Raw genomic sequence first — 12,026 nt, forward strand, 5'->3', positions numbered from 1 at the left:
GGAGTTCAGGAATATCCCAGTCTGTTATCCTCACTCCTCTGGGGGATTTGGGAATATCCCAGTCTGTGATCCCCATCCCTCTCAGGGATTCAGGAATGTCCCAGTCTGTGATCCCCATCCCACCCAGGGATTCGGGAATATCCCACTCTGTAATCCCCATCCCTCTCAGGGATTCAGGAATGTCCCAATCTGTGATCCCAGTCTGTGATCCCCACCCCTCACTCAGGGATTCGGGAATATCCCAGTCTGTGATCCCCATCCCTCTCAGGGATTCAGGAATGTCCCAGTCTGTGATCCCAGTCTGTGATCCCCACCCCTCACTCAGGGATTCGGGAATATCCCAGTCTGTGATTCCCACCCCTCTCAGGGATTCAGGAATGTCCCAGTCTGTGATCCCAGTCCGTGATCCCCACCTCTCACTCGGGCTCTCTCCATTTGCTGGATGTGTTTACTCGAGGGGAAAAATGAAAGAAAGAAGAGCGGGGCCATAAAGCTGCGGCAGTTTAAAGCTGTGGCAGCTCTGCCTGTGCGGGACATAAATCAGGAGAGAGGGAAGGGAAGGAGGGAAGGAGGGGAGGGAACGTGGCCGCAGGAGCCGGCAGGGGTGGCCCGGAGCAGGCAGAGCCTTTCCGCGATTCCCAGCACCCTCTAGTGGGATCTCTGCCTCCGGAGCATCCCAAAAAGCCACCGAGCATCCCAAGCACCTGGCACATGGGGCAGGGTGGGGGTGTGCAGCCCTGGCACCCACCAGAGGCTCGGGATCCACTCCAGGGCTGCCCAGGCAGAAAGGGGAAGGTCCCTGTGGCATCGGGAGCTTTTTCAGAGGAAGGGAGAGCCCTGGAATTGTCCACACTGCAAAAATCAGGGCCGCAGGGTGCCCCAGGAGCTGAGTCCCTCCTGTTCCCTCCTGTCCCCTCCTGTCCCCTCTGCTCCCTGGGATGGTCAGTGGAGCCAGGGGTCAGATCAGAGCACCCTGAGAATGCCCCGGCATGAAAGAGCCCCCAAAAATCAGGGATGGAGCCAGGGTTGGTTCTCCAGGCAGTACAGGAGATCAGCCCAGGGCTCCAGGGTGGGAGATCCCAAATGCTGCAGCTTCCCTGCATCCCTGGGCGTGATTCCTTCCTGCTGCAAAGCAGGAAACCTGGGGAATGGGAAATCAGCCTGGGGGGATTTGCCATTAAAGGATATGAGGCAAAACCCATTCCTGCTCTTCCCTGAACAAAGCAGTGCCTGCTTGGCCTGATTTCTTTAAAATGGAAAATGGGATTGTGGAATGGTTTGGATGGGACGGGACTTGTCTGAGGTCGGAAATGCAAGATGTGGCTGGGGCTGTGCATTCTATCTAAATCTGTCAGAGCTGGGGCAGTTCCCTGCTGTCCATGGGCAGTTTTTCCTTTCTCTCTCCCACACCAACCCTCCCTGCAGGAGATCTCTGCTGTCCATGGCCACTGAGTGTCCCTGCAGGGCTGATCCAATCCCAGCATCCCATGGGGAGATGCTCCGCCCAGGGGAGGAGCCAAGCATTCCTGCCTGGATCCAATCTGGGCCTGGCACAGCACAGCAGCCTCTGCCCCCTGCATTGCCAGAGGAGCAGCTTTCTGCTGCCCTGCATGGCCAGAGGGAGCCCAGGCCCATCTGCAGCAGCCCTGGAGCTGCAGAGGAAAACTCCCCCCTTGTGCAGGATCCCTGCTGCAGCAGAGCCACAGCTGGCACTGCAGGAGGGCTGAGCCCCCATGGCATGGGGCTGGGACACCGCCCTGGCACACAGGGGGCAGGGCATGGTCTGACCCTGCCAGGGTTGGTTTGTATTACTGCCTTTTTATTTTTATTTTTCCTAATAAAGAACTGTTATTCCTATTCTCATGCCTTTACCTGAGAGCTTTCTAATTTCAAAATTATAACAATTTGTAGGGAGGGGGTTTACGTTTCCCATTTCAAGGGAGGCTCCTGCCTTCCTGAGCAGACACCTGGCTTTTCAAACCAGGACAGACTTTAGAGCTCATCCCATCCCAGCCCTGCCATGGCAGGGACACCTCCCACTGCCCCAGGCTGCTCCAAGCCCCAATGTCCAGCCTGGCCTTGGGCACTGCCAGGGATGCAGGGGCAGCCCCAGCCTGTTTCCCTGACTAGACCTGGATGAGATCTGACACTGTGATATTTTCTGAAAAATCCCTTCACCAGGATTTCTTCTCCTGGGAAGGTGAGAAGCCTCAGCTTCTCCATGTTTTGCTGCTCTGGAATGAGGTCTGGAGATTGTTTATCCAAACATGTGAATTGGTTTTAATTAATGACCAATAACCATCAGCTGTGCTGGACTCTGAGGAGTCAGTCATGGGTTTTTATTATTCATTCTTGTGAGGCTTTCTGATGTATCCTTTCTTTAGTATAGTTTTAGTATAGAATTTCTTTTAGTATTATATAATATCATAAAATAATAAATCAGCCTTCTGAGAACATGGAGTCAAATTCTCATCTCTCACCTCATCCTGGGGACCCTCACAGCACCACAGAGATCTTGCAGAGCAGAGGCTGCCCTTGCTGGGATCAGCCATTCCAGCTCTCCTGGGCGATGCTTTGTAAGACTCCAATCAGTTTTCCTGAACTGTTGGAGCCATTTTTTGAACTGGAATCCTGAGGCTGTGGCTTCCCCAGGGCAATTCCATGTGACCTGAAAAGCTGCTGCTCTGTGTGTCTTAAAGCTTTGCCTCTTCATTTGCAGAGTGGCTTTTGTCCCCAAGCTCTGGGTTTGGGGACAAATAATGCCTTGGAACTTTATGGGGTATGGAACAGAACAAATGGCTTCTCCTAAAATATTTTTTGTCCTCCATAAATCTTGATTCTGCTGCTCTATCCTTTCCTAACACGTAGCAGCTCAAAACCCAGGAAAAAAAAAATTGATTGGTGAGGTTTTTATAATCCCAGGTGTGATTCCTGTGTGGCAAAGACGAGAGGGCAAAAATTCACTTTTCAGTGTGTGCACATGCAGATCCCACTCGGCTGCTGCTGCCTGCAGCCATCCTCTCCAGGAGAAGGGCTGGGATGGGAGCAAGGCCAGGTCATGCCTCATCCATCTCCTGCCAGCGAGCTGCTTCCTGACCTAATTTCCCATTTCCAGCTGCCTCCAGGCTGTTGCTCCACAGCCTGTGAGGAATCCTCCACCAGTGGCTTCTCCACAGTCCTGCTCCTCATCCAGGCTCTAGAGGGATGGGCAGGAGAGCTGTAAATCTGGGAATGTCAGGAGAAGTTAACAGGAGCCTCTGCACTACCCTAGTTTGAGCTCTTGGATCTTGTAATCATGGAAAGGTTTGGCTTTGGGAAGGAATATCATCTATTTAATCTGTTTCCACCCTCCCAGCTTTTCAGAGCTGTCTGCAAGGTGGTTTCACACAGAAGAGCCTGGAAAAGGCAATTTCTGCATCTCCCCATGGGTTTTACCAATTTCTCTCCCAAAAATGAAGCGGGAACACCTCCAATCCCAAACTCTGCTCATTGCCAGCGGGGAAGAGGGGAGAAATCAGCTTTCCTGGGATGCAGCTCCAGCACAGGGCCTGGGTTTGTCTCTGTGTGCAAGAAAGAAAATCGAGGGCTGAAGACAAAGAGCCCCCCTTGAATGCAGCGAGGCTCAGAGCACACGAGCAGAGCGAGAGAAATCTTCATGAAAAATGAACGAGGAGCAGGCGGCTGCAGGGAGAGGAAGCGCCCGGAGTTATCTGGGGCATGAAGAAACCCAGCAGGCCAGAAAAATGTGAGCAGGGAGCAGCGGAGGTGAAAAGCGAGGCTTTATGTTTAATTAATCACCCTGTTTGCATTGGAATGGCGGCGTCCTGCTGGGGACAGAGGGACAGAGGGACAGAGGGACAGAGGGACAGAGGGACAGCCAGGCCTGGCTGTGCCACCACTGCCACTGGATCATGATGTCCTGTTGGAGCCCTGGGTGCTGAGAATTGCAGAGTTTCTGTGCTGCCAGGCACTGACCCCCAAGAGAACTCTGCATTGACCTGAGGCCGTGGAGAGGATTCCAAAATGGAATGATAGAACTCCAAAATGGAATGATAGAACTCCAAAATGGAATTATAGAACTCCAAAATGGAATGATAGAACTCCAAAATGGAATGGCAGAGCTGGGATTGTGGGTGTGGGGTTTGGATAGAACTGTGTGACATCACAGGGTGGAAAACTCAGAGTTTAAGGGTTTGGAATATAGCAGTATATATAAATAATATAGTAATATTATTTTTAAGGGTTTAGAATATAGTAATATGTATAAATAATATAGTAATATTATTTTGAGGGTTTAGAATATAGTAATATGTATAAATAATATCGTAATATTATTTTAAAGCCTTTAGAATAGAGTAATATATATAAATAATATAGTAATATTATTTTTAAGTGTTTAGAATATAGTAATATGTATAAATAATATAGTAATATTATTTTAAAGCCTTTAGAATAGAGTAATATATAAATAATATAGTAATATTATTTTTAAGGGTTTAGAATATAGGAATATATATAAATAATATAGTAATTTTATTTTTAAGGGTTTAGAATATAGTAATATATAAAAGAATATATTATTATTTTTAAGGGTTTAGAATATAGTCATATATATGAATAATATAGTAATATTATTTTTAAGGGTTAGAATGTAGTAACATATATAAATAATATAGTAATATTCTTTTTTAAGGGTTTAGAATATAGGAATATATATAAATAATATAGTAATATTATTTTTAAGGGTTTAGAATATAGTAATATATATAAAACAAGATGGAGGTTTTAGGGTGGAGGCTGCTCCTTCTTCTCCTCCTTCTTCTCCACCTCTTTCTCCTTGGGTTTGGGTGGTTTTGTGTAACTGGATAAAAAAAATCTGCCTTGCGGGCCATGGGTGGTTGGTTATTGCGTTAAAAGTAAAAATAATTTAGGTGCCATTTCTTAATTGGACAGTTTATCCTTAAAAGGCCTTGTAGAGAGAGAGACAGGGCTCCATTTTTAGTTTGTTAGAGTGAAGTGCTGTAGAACTCAGGGTTTGCGAAATTATAATTTAGATAAAAACAATAAACATCAAAGTCCAAACAAAAAATACCATCTTGTGCATTTAACCCCAACCCTAGCAAAAGAAACCCCAAAAACTCCACAGTGTCCCATGCAGTTTTCCCTTTTCTGTGATTTTTTTGGGATGATGTAAATCAGTGGAGCCTGTGCTGCACAAACCCTCAGTGCTGAACATCCACACGAGAAAAGCCCACGGGATGAGGCAGTGCCAGGGCTGGGAGGGTTGGGACATCTGAGACTTTCCTGCCTTTAAAAGGGAGATAAAGAAAAATAGAAAGAAAAATCCCAACCAAATCCCCCCTGGAGCTGCAGTTCTGTGCTGGTTGGGTGGCAGGTGAGCTCAGATGGAGGAACCATTTCCCTCTGGAAAGACTGACACTTTTAAACCAAGAAATAGGAGGCGATTTAACCCTGATCCTGACTCTTTCTAGCCAAGAAATAGTAAATGGAGGTGATTTAATCCCTATTTCACACTTTTTATCAGAGAAATAGGAAATGGAGGTGATTTAACCCTGATTTTGACTGTTTTTAACAAAACGATGATGAAATGAAGGAGGATTTAACCCAGTTTTGACTCTTTAACCAAACAGAGGAAATGAAGAGGGATTTAACCGAATTTTGACTCTTTAACCAAACAAAGAGGAAATGAAGGGGGATTTAACCCCAATTTTGACTCTTTAATCAAACAAAGAGGAAATGAAGGGGGATTTAACCCCAATTTTGACTCTTTAACCAAACAAAGAGGAAACCGGGTGTGATTTCACTGTGTTTTGCTCCTCTCCCTCTGCAGCTCTGATGCTCCTCCGGCACCTGAGGATTTCCTGCCCTGGCCTCAGCTCAGGGCTTCACCCAGGTCCTTCAGGCTTCCTGTTTTGCTCTCGGAGCTTTCATTTCACCCACAAATCATTTCCTGTTCTGAGCTCCCCGTGGCTGATCCCCTCCGTTTCTGCTCCTCTCAGGGTAAATCTTTGCCCTCCCCTCCCTTTCCCAAGGTGTTTCCCTTTTCCCAGGGGTATGGGTGGGTGATGGGGGAAGCTCGGGAGCTTTCCCTGGCATTTTTGGCTCTCTCAGGTTGTCTCTGGATGCTGGGGTGTGCTGGGGCTGTGCTCCTGCTCTGCTGCTGGCAGCTTTTCCATTCCAGCCACGGGAGGTGTGGAGCCTCCCGAATTAACTCATCCAGCAGCACGGAGCCCTCTATTACTCTGCCTTTCCATCATTTCCCTGCAGTTCAAGTGCTGCTGTAAATGAATTAGTGTTGGGAAATGGGTGTGGGGAGGGAGATGCCTTGGAGAGGCTGAAAACCTGACAGGAATGGAGGAGCCAGGGTAGCCCAGAAAGGTTCAAAGGGATGTGGTGCTGACAGAATCATTTTAGCTGCAAATCACATTTTATTTTGAGGGGGGTCACAGGCATGGTAGGAATGTTTAATAATTGGGGATGTGATTCTAAGCTCGTTAAATGTGTGGCTGAGCTGAGGGAGTAACTGGGAGGGAGTTGTTGAGTTCATTGCTTTCAGTTCACTGCAGAGCCATAAATTCAACAACAAATTCCTTCTCCCAAACATTCCCAGTGCCTGTTATTATTATTATTATTATTATTATTATTATTATTATTATTATTATTATTATTATTATTATTATTATTACCCTGCAGTCTGTATTTTTATTTACCCCTGGTTCTCACTCAAATATTTGCAAAACCCGATGTTTCAGTTGTAGCCCCTTGGTTTTTCCCCTCCCCATGCAGCTCAGAGGCTGTCAAAGGTGGTGGGTGCTGGATTAATCCTCCGTCCAAACATTCCCAGTGCCTGTAGTAAATATTATTTTATTTTATTTTATTTTATTTTGTTTTATTTTATTTTATTTTATTTTATTTTATTTTATTTTATTTTATTTTATTTTATTTTATTTTATTTTATTTTATTTTTTATTTTATTATATTTTGTTTTATTTTATTTTGTTTTATTTTATTTTATTTTATTTTATTATGTTTTATTTTATTTTATTTTATTTTATTTTATTTTATTTTATTTTATTTTATTTTATTTTATTTTATTTTATTTTAATTTTCCTGCAGTCTTTATTTTTATTTACTCCTGGTTTTCTCTCAAATGTTTACAAAACCCTATGTCTCCCCTCCCCATGCAGCTCAGAGGCTGTGAAAAGATGGCTGGTGGTCTCCAGGTGTTTATCCAGGCCTTGGATTGCTGGGAATCCTGATGTTGCTGGGTCTGCTGAGAATGGAGAAGCACCCCAATAAAATCTGGAAGGGTTATATACCCCAATACCCCATGGTAGGGTTTATATACCCCAATACCCCCATGGTAGGGGTTTTATACCCCAACACCCCATGCTAGGGGTTATATACCCCAATACCCAATGGCAGGGGTTATATACCCCAATACCCCATGGTAGGGGTTGTATACCCCAATACCCAATGGTAGGGGTTATATACCCCAATACCCCCATGGCAGGGGTTATATACCCCAATACCCCCATGGCAGGGCTTATATACTCCAATACCCCATGGTAGGGGTTATATACCCCAATACCCCCATGCTAGGGGTTATATACCCCAATACCCCCATGGTAGGGGTTATATACCCCAGTGTCCCCATGGTAGGCGTTATATACCCCAATAGCCCCATGGTAGGGGTTATATACCCCAATACCCCTATGGCAGGGGTTATATACCCCAATACCCAATGGTAGGGGTTATATACCCCAATACCCCCATGCTAAGGGTTATATACCCCAATACCCCCATGGCAGGGGTTATATACCCCATGGTAGGGATGGGAAGGAGAGGAGCTTTAGGGTGTCTTCCAACCCATCTCCCTGAGAGCTGGGAGTGCCAGAATTCCCGACTGGTTTCGGTTGGAAGGGACCTTGCAGCCCATCCCATTCCCCCTGCCATGGGCAGGGAACCTTCCAGAGCCCAGGGTGCTCCAGCACTCCCAGGGATGGGGCAGCTGGAGCTTGTGTGGATCCTCTCTCCATCCTGGCTGTGTTTGGCAGAGAGATGTCCCCATGTCCCAGATGCTGAGGAGATGCTGAGGGGTTTCCTTCCCTCCTGGATCATCCATCTCTGACTTGGGGAAGCCAGGATGGCCAAAGACCTGACCTGGCCAATACCCGAGCGTGGCTGAGCAGTCACAGTGGCTGGACTTGATTTTGGGGTCCTTTTCCAAGCCTGTTCCATGATTCCCTGGTGGTGCATGGACACAGCTCCCAGGGAAGGCCCAGGAGCTCTGGAGCTGTTTGCAGCAGCCCATCTGGCCATGGGGACAGAGCTCCTCAACAGACAACTCCATCAGGGATTTAAAGATTGGATTTACTGAAGGAGGGATTATGGAGGGCTGGAGTCAGCAGGAATTTGTGCCTTTAGGGTGACATTAAGGTTTTGGGGAAGTGCAGCTTGGATCAGGTTCTCCCTTTCTGCTGCTGGGGCTGGCAGAGCATCGTTAATGTTGGAATAATGAGAGTTTTTATTAATGGGAATGTTACAGAGGCTTTGGCAACAAGCCTGGGGTTTCACAAACGTGAAAATAAATGGGAGAAAGAGCAGCTTCCCAGTTTTACATCCAGAGCAAATGAAGTACAGCATGGCTGGCAGGAAAAATCCCAGTGCAGATACCAGATATGCAGTGACCCTTGTTATCTCACATTTCCCACACACGGGGAGATCAGGAGCTCCCACGACACCTGAGAATTCCTTTAGCAGGTGAGTCTGGCTCCTGCAACTGCTTTGGCTCCTCAGGAATTCAGAGTAGGAGATACCTCCTGGATTTTCAGTCTTTTCCCTCTCATTTGACATCCCATGGGATTTTAAATATTGGTGTATTTTTGCCCACCTCCTGGTGGGAGGCAGAGAGAGAACCTGGCTCTCCTTCCTGTGATTCCCAGCCTGCATTCCTGCCCCCATCACTCCCCTTTTGCTGTGATGCCCTTTAGCCCAGCAGCTCTTTGCCCTCCCAGATGTATTTTTAGACTGCAGCCTCCTCTCCTTTCACCTTTCTGCAGGCAGGATGAGCAGGGTGACCCCTCCACATCCTCCTCTGCTGCTGCCAGGGCACAGGAATGGCTCCCACTGCCAGAGGGCAGGGATGGATGGGATATTGGGAATTGGGAATTGTTCCCTGAAAGGAAACAATTCAGCTGTCGCTGCCCCTGGATCCCTGGCAGTGCCCAAGGCCAGGCTGGATGGGGCTGGGAGCAGCCTGGATGGTAGAAAGCATTGGAACAAAATGGGCTTTAAGGTGCCTTCCATCCCAAACCATTCCTTGAGTCTCTGATTGTCCCTTCCCCTCACCAGGCCTGGAGCCTCCTCCTTGCCCCTTCCTGGCTCCCTGCCTGCAGAATTATCCAGAATTATCCCTCTCACCCCTCAGATGGGACCCCCTCAGCAGCTGGAATTCAATCCAGGCTTTCCCTGGCACCAGCAAACGCCGACACAGCAGATCCAGCCCTGCTGAAGCTCCAGCTGCCTTGACCAAAACATCATGAATATTCATGAGGCAATTAATTAACATGTCCCTGCTTTAATAGCTCCTCACGAAATTCTGTGCCATCCCAGGGGCTGGCACCCGGCTGGAAGTGTCACTTCAAGGTATTTTGGAACAACCTGGCCAGGGGTGAGCACGTCTGAGGACTGCAGTGACCCCAATCAGCTCCCCATGGCTTTAAGGGTGATTAGTACCCATAATTAGAAATTCTCCAGGAGGGTCAGGCTGTGCTGCAGAGCTGGGATGGTGCAGGGAGGAATTTCCAGCTGTGGGATATTCCAAGTTCAGCAGCCTCCCTTGTTCTCTGCACTTACACGAAGCTTCGTGGCAAAACTTCGCCTCGTGTGGCTGGAGATGATGGAAACATTTGTATGGATGGAAACAACGTGGGAAATGCCAGGAGTGTTTCCTGCCTGTCCATTTTCCTTCCCTGCCAGGACATGGGATGCTGGGTTACCCAGATTATCCACACTGCCTCCAGAGGGATTTCTGGGCTGGGCTTTGCGAAGCCTTTCTGGGGTTTCTCTGAGCATTCCCAGTCTGGAGGGAGGAGAGCTTTGAGATCCCAGCAGGATGGGAATTGCAGAGGGAATATCTGCACTGGGGGTGGGGTGGGTGCTGGATTTATCCCAAATCCTTACCTTCAGTTGCTCACCCTTTCCCACTCAGCATTTCCAGCTCATTCCTGCAGGGTGCTGGAAGTGCCAACGCTCTGAATAATCCCAAAGCCATTAGAGGAGAGCAGGGACAGCAGCTCCTTCAAGGGCTGTTAAACACAGGGCTGTGCATCCAGCCTGCAGCTCCTGGAGCTGCTGGATCATGGGATCCTGGAGCTGCCAGGGAATCCTGAAGGCACCAGAACTCCTGGGTTTGGCACCAGAACTCCAAGGGCTTGCTTTTGATCCCAAGCATCTGCCACTGGCCACTGTCAAAACTCATCCCCCAAAACTGCAGGAAAAGGTGAAGGGGTTCTGTAATGTGGAATTCATTGAGCAGTGCTGCACCAGGACTGGTTGAACATCGTTAATTGATGTGTTAATTACCTGTGGATATCTAGGTATGCCTGGACTGTGAGCTTCCCTTGGAGAAGTTTTACAAGTGGATCTTCAGCAGCTTGGAGGAGAAGGAGACCTTCCTCAGTGCTTGTGGAAGCTGAACCGGTGCTTTGTGAACGTCCCCTCGGTGCAGTGGAAGGTAATTAATGAATTAATTAATTGATTAATGGCCTTGTCCCACTCAGAGCACTCTGAGCTTTTTGCAGTGTCCCTGTCAGTGAAAGGTGAATAAATTCAGGCAGTGAATGAGGGTGGTGGGACAGGGTGAGGTGGTGTCTGGAGAGGGGAGCAGCAGGAGCTGGGTTTGGGTGCCTGGGGCGCAGCCGTCGATTGATCCACTGCCCATGGATACACAGAGCCAGGCTGGGAATAAAAACAATTTATCTCAATTCCATGAGTCTCTGGCCTGGGGAGATGAGGGTTGGTAACACTAGGGCAGGAGCCTGGTGATATCCCCTCATGAAGGAGTAAATACATCTGCGAATATAAAATGTTTTATATATGCATTATTTGTATGTGTATTTAACTCCACAACAGATGACTTTCAGTCTATTCCATAGAAAAACGTGGGTTTTGGTTGGAAGGGACCTTAAGAACCATGGACAGGGACACGTCCCACTGTCCCTGGCTGCTCCGAGCCCGTGTCCAGCCTGGCCTTGGGCACTGCCAGGGATCCGGGATCAGCCGCAGTTTCTATGGGAATGGGTGCCAGGGCATCCCCACCCTCATTATCAAACCCTTCTTCCTCGTGTCTAATTTAAATCGAGGAGTTTCTAATTTAAATCGAGGAGTTTCTTCACCTCTGGAATTTATCCCAGCTTTGTGTGACACATCAGGATGGCTCAGCACACAATCCTGGAGACCTGAGCAAGGAAAATCCCAGCCCAGCCCCAGTGTCTGTTTTGTCCCACACCCATCTTATTCTGCCCCATTCCATGACCTCATTCCACCTGTTGGACTCCCCCTTTGGCCTCAGAGGGCCCTGATTTGAGCAGGCCTGCTGAAATGGCCTCAGCAAAGGGCTCTGGCCATCCCCACTGCACAGGGATGTATCAGAGTAGAGTGCCCCCAAGCAGGGAATAATGTGCTCTGACTCCATGATTCCAGCAGGCTGAACCAATGCTTTATTGAGATATACTATATTATAACAATACTATAATAAATTACATACTAAAGATATACTATACCCTACTAAAAAGATACTGTACTATTAAGGTACTAAAGAAAAACCCGTGACTGTCAGAGACAGGCAGGACACAGTTTTGACCTAACTGGCCAAAGAAGCCAAACACCCCTCACTGGTGTCCAATTAACAAATCCCTTTGGGCAAACAATCTCCATAACACATTCCACATGTGCCAAAACAACAGGAGCAGCAAGTAGAGATAAGAATTGTTTTCTCTTCT

This window comes from Melospiza georgiana, chromosome 12 (genome assembly GCF_028018845.1).
Source record: "Melospiza georgiana isolate bMelGeo1 chromosome 12, bMelGeo1.pri, whole genome shotgun sequence".
Taxonomy (NCBI): domain Eukaryota; kingdom Metazoa; phylum Chordata; class Aves; order Passeriformes; family Passerellidae; genus Melospiza; species Melospiza georgiana.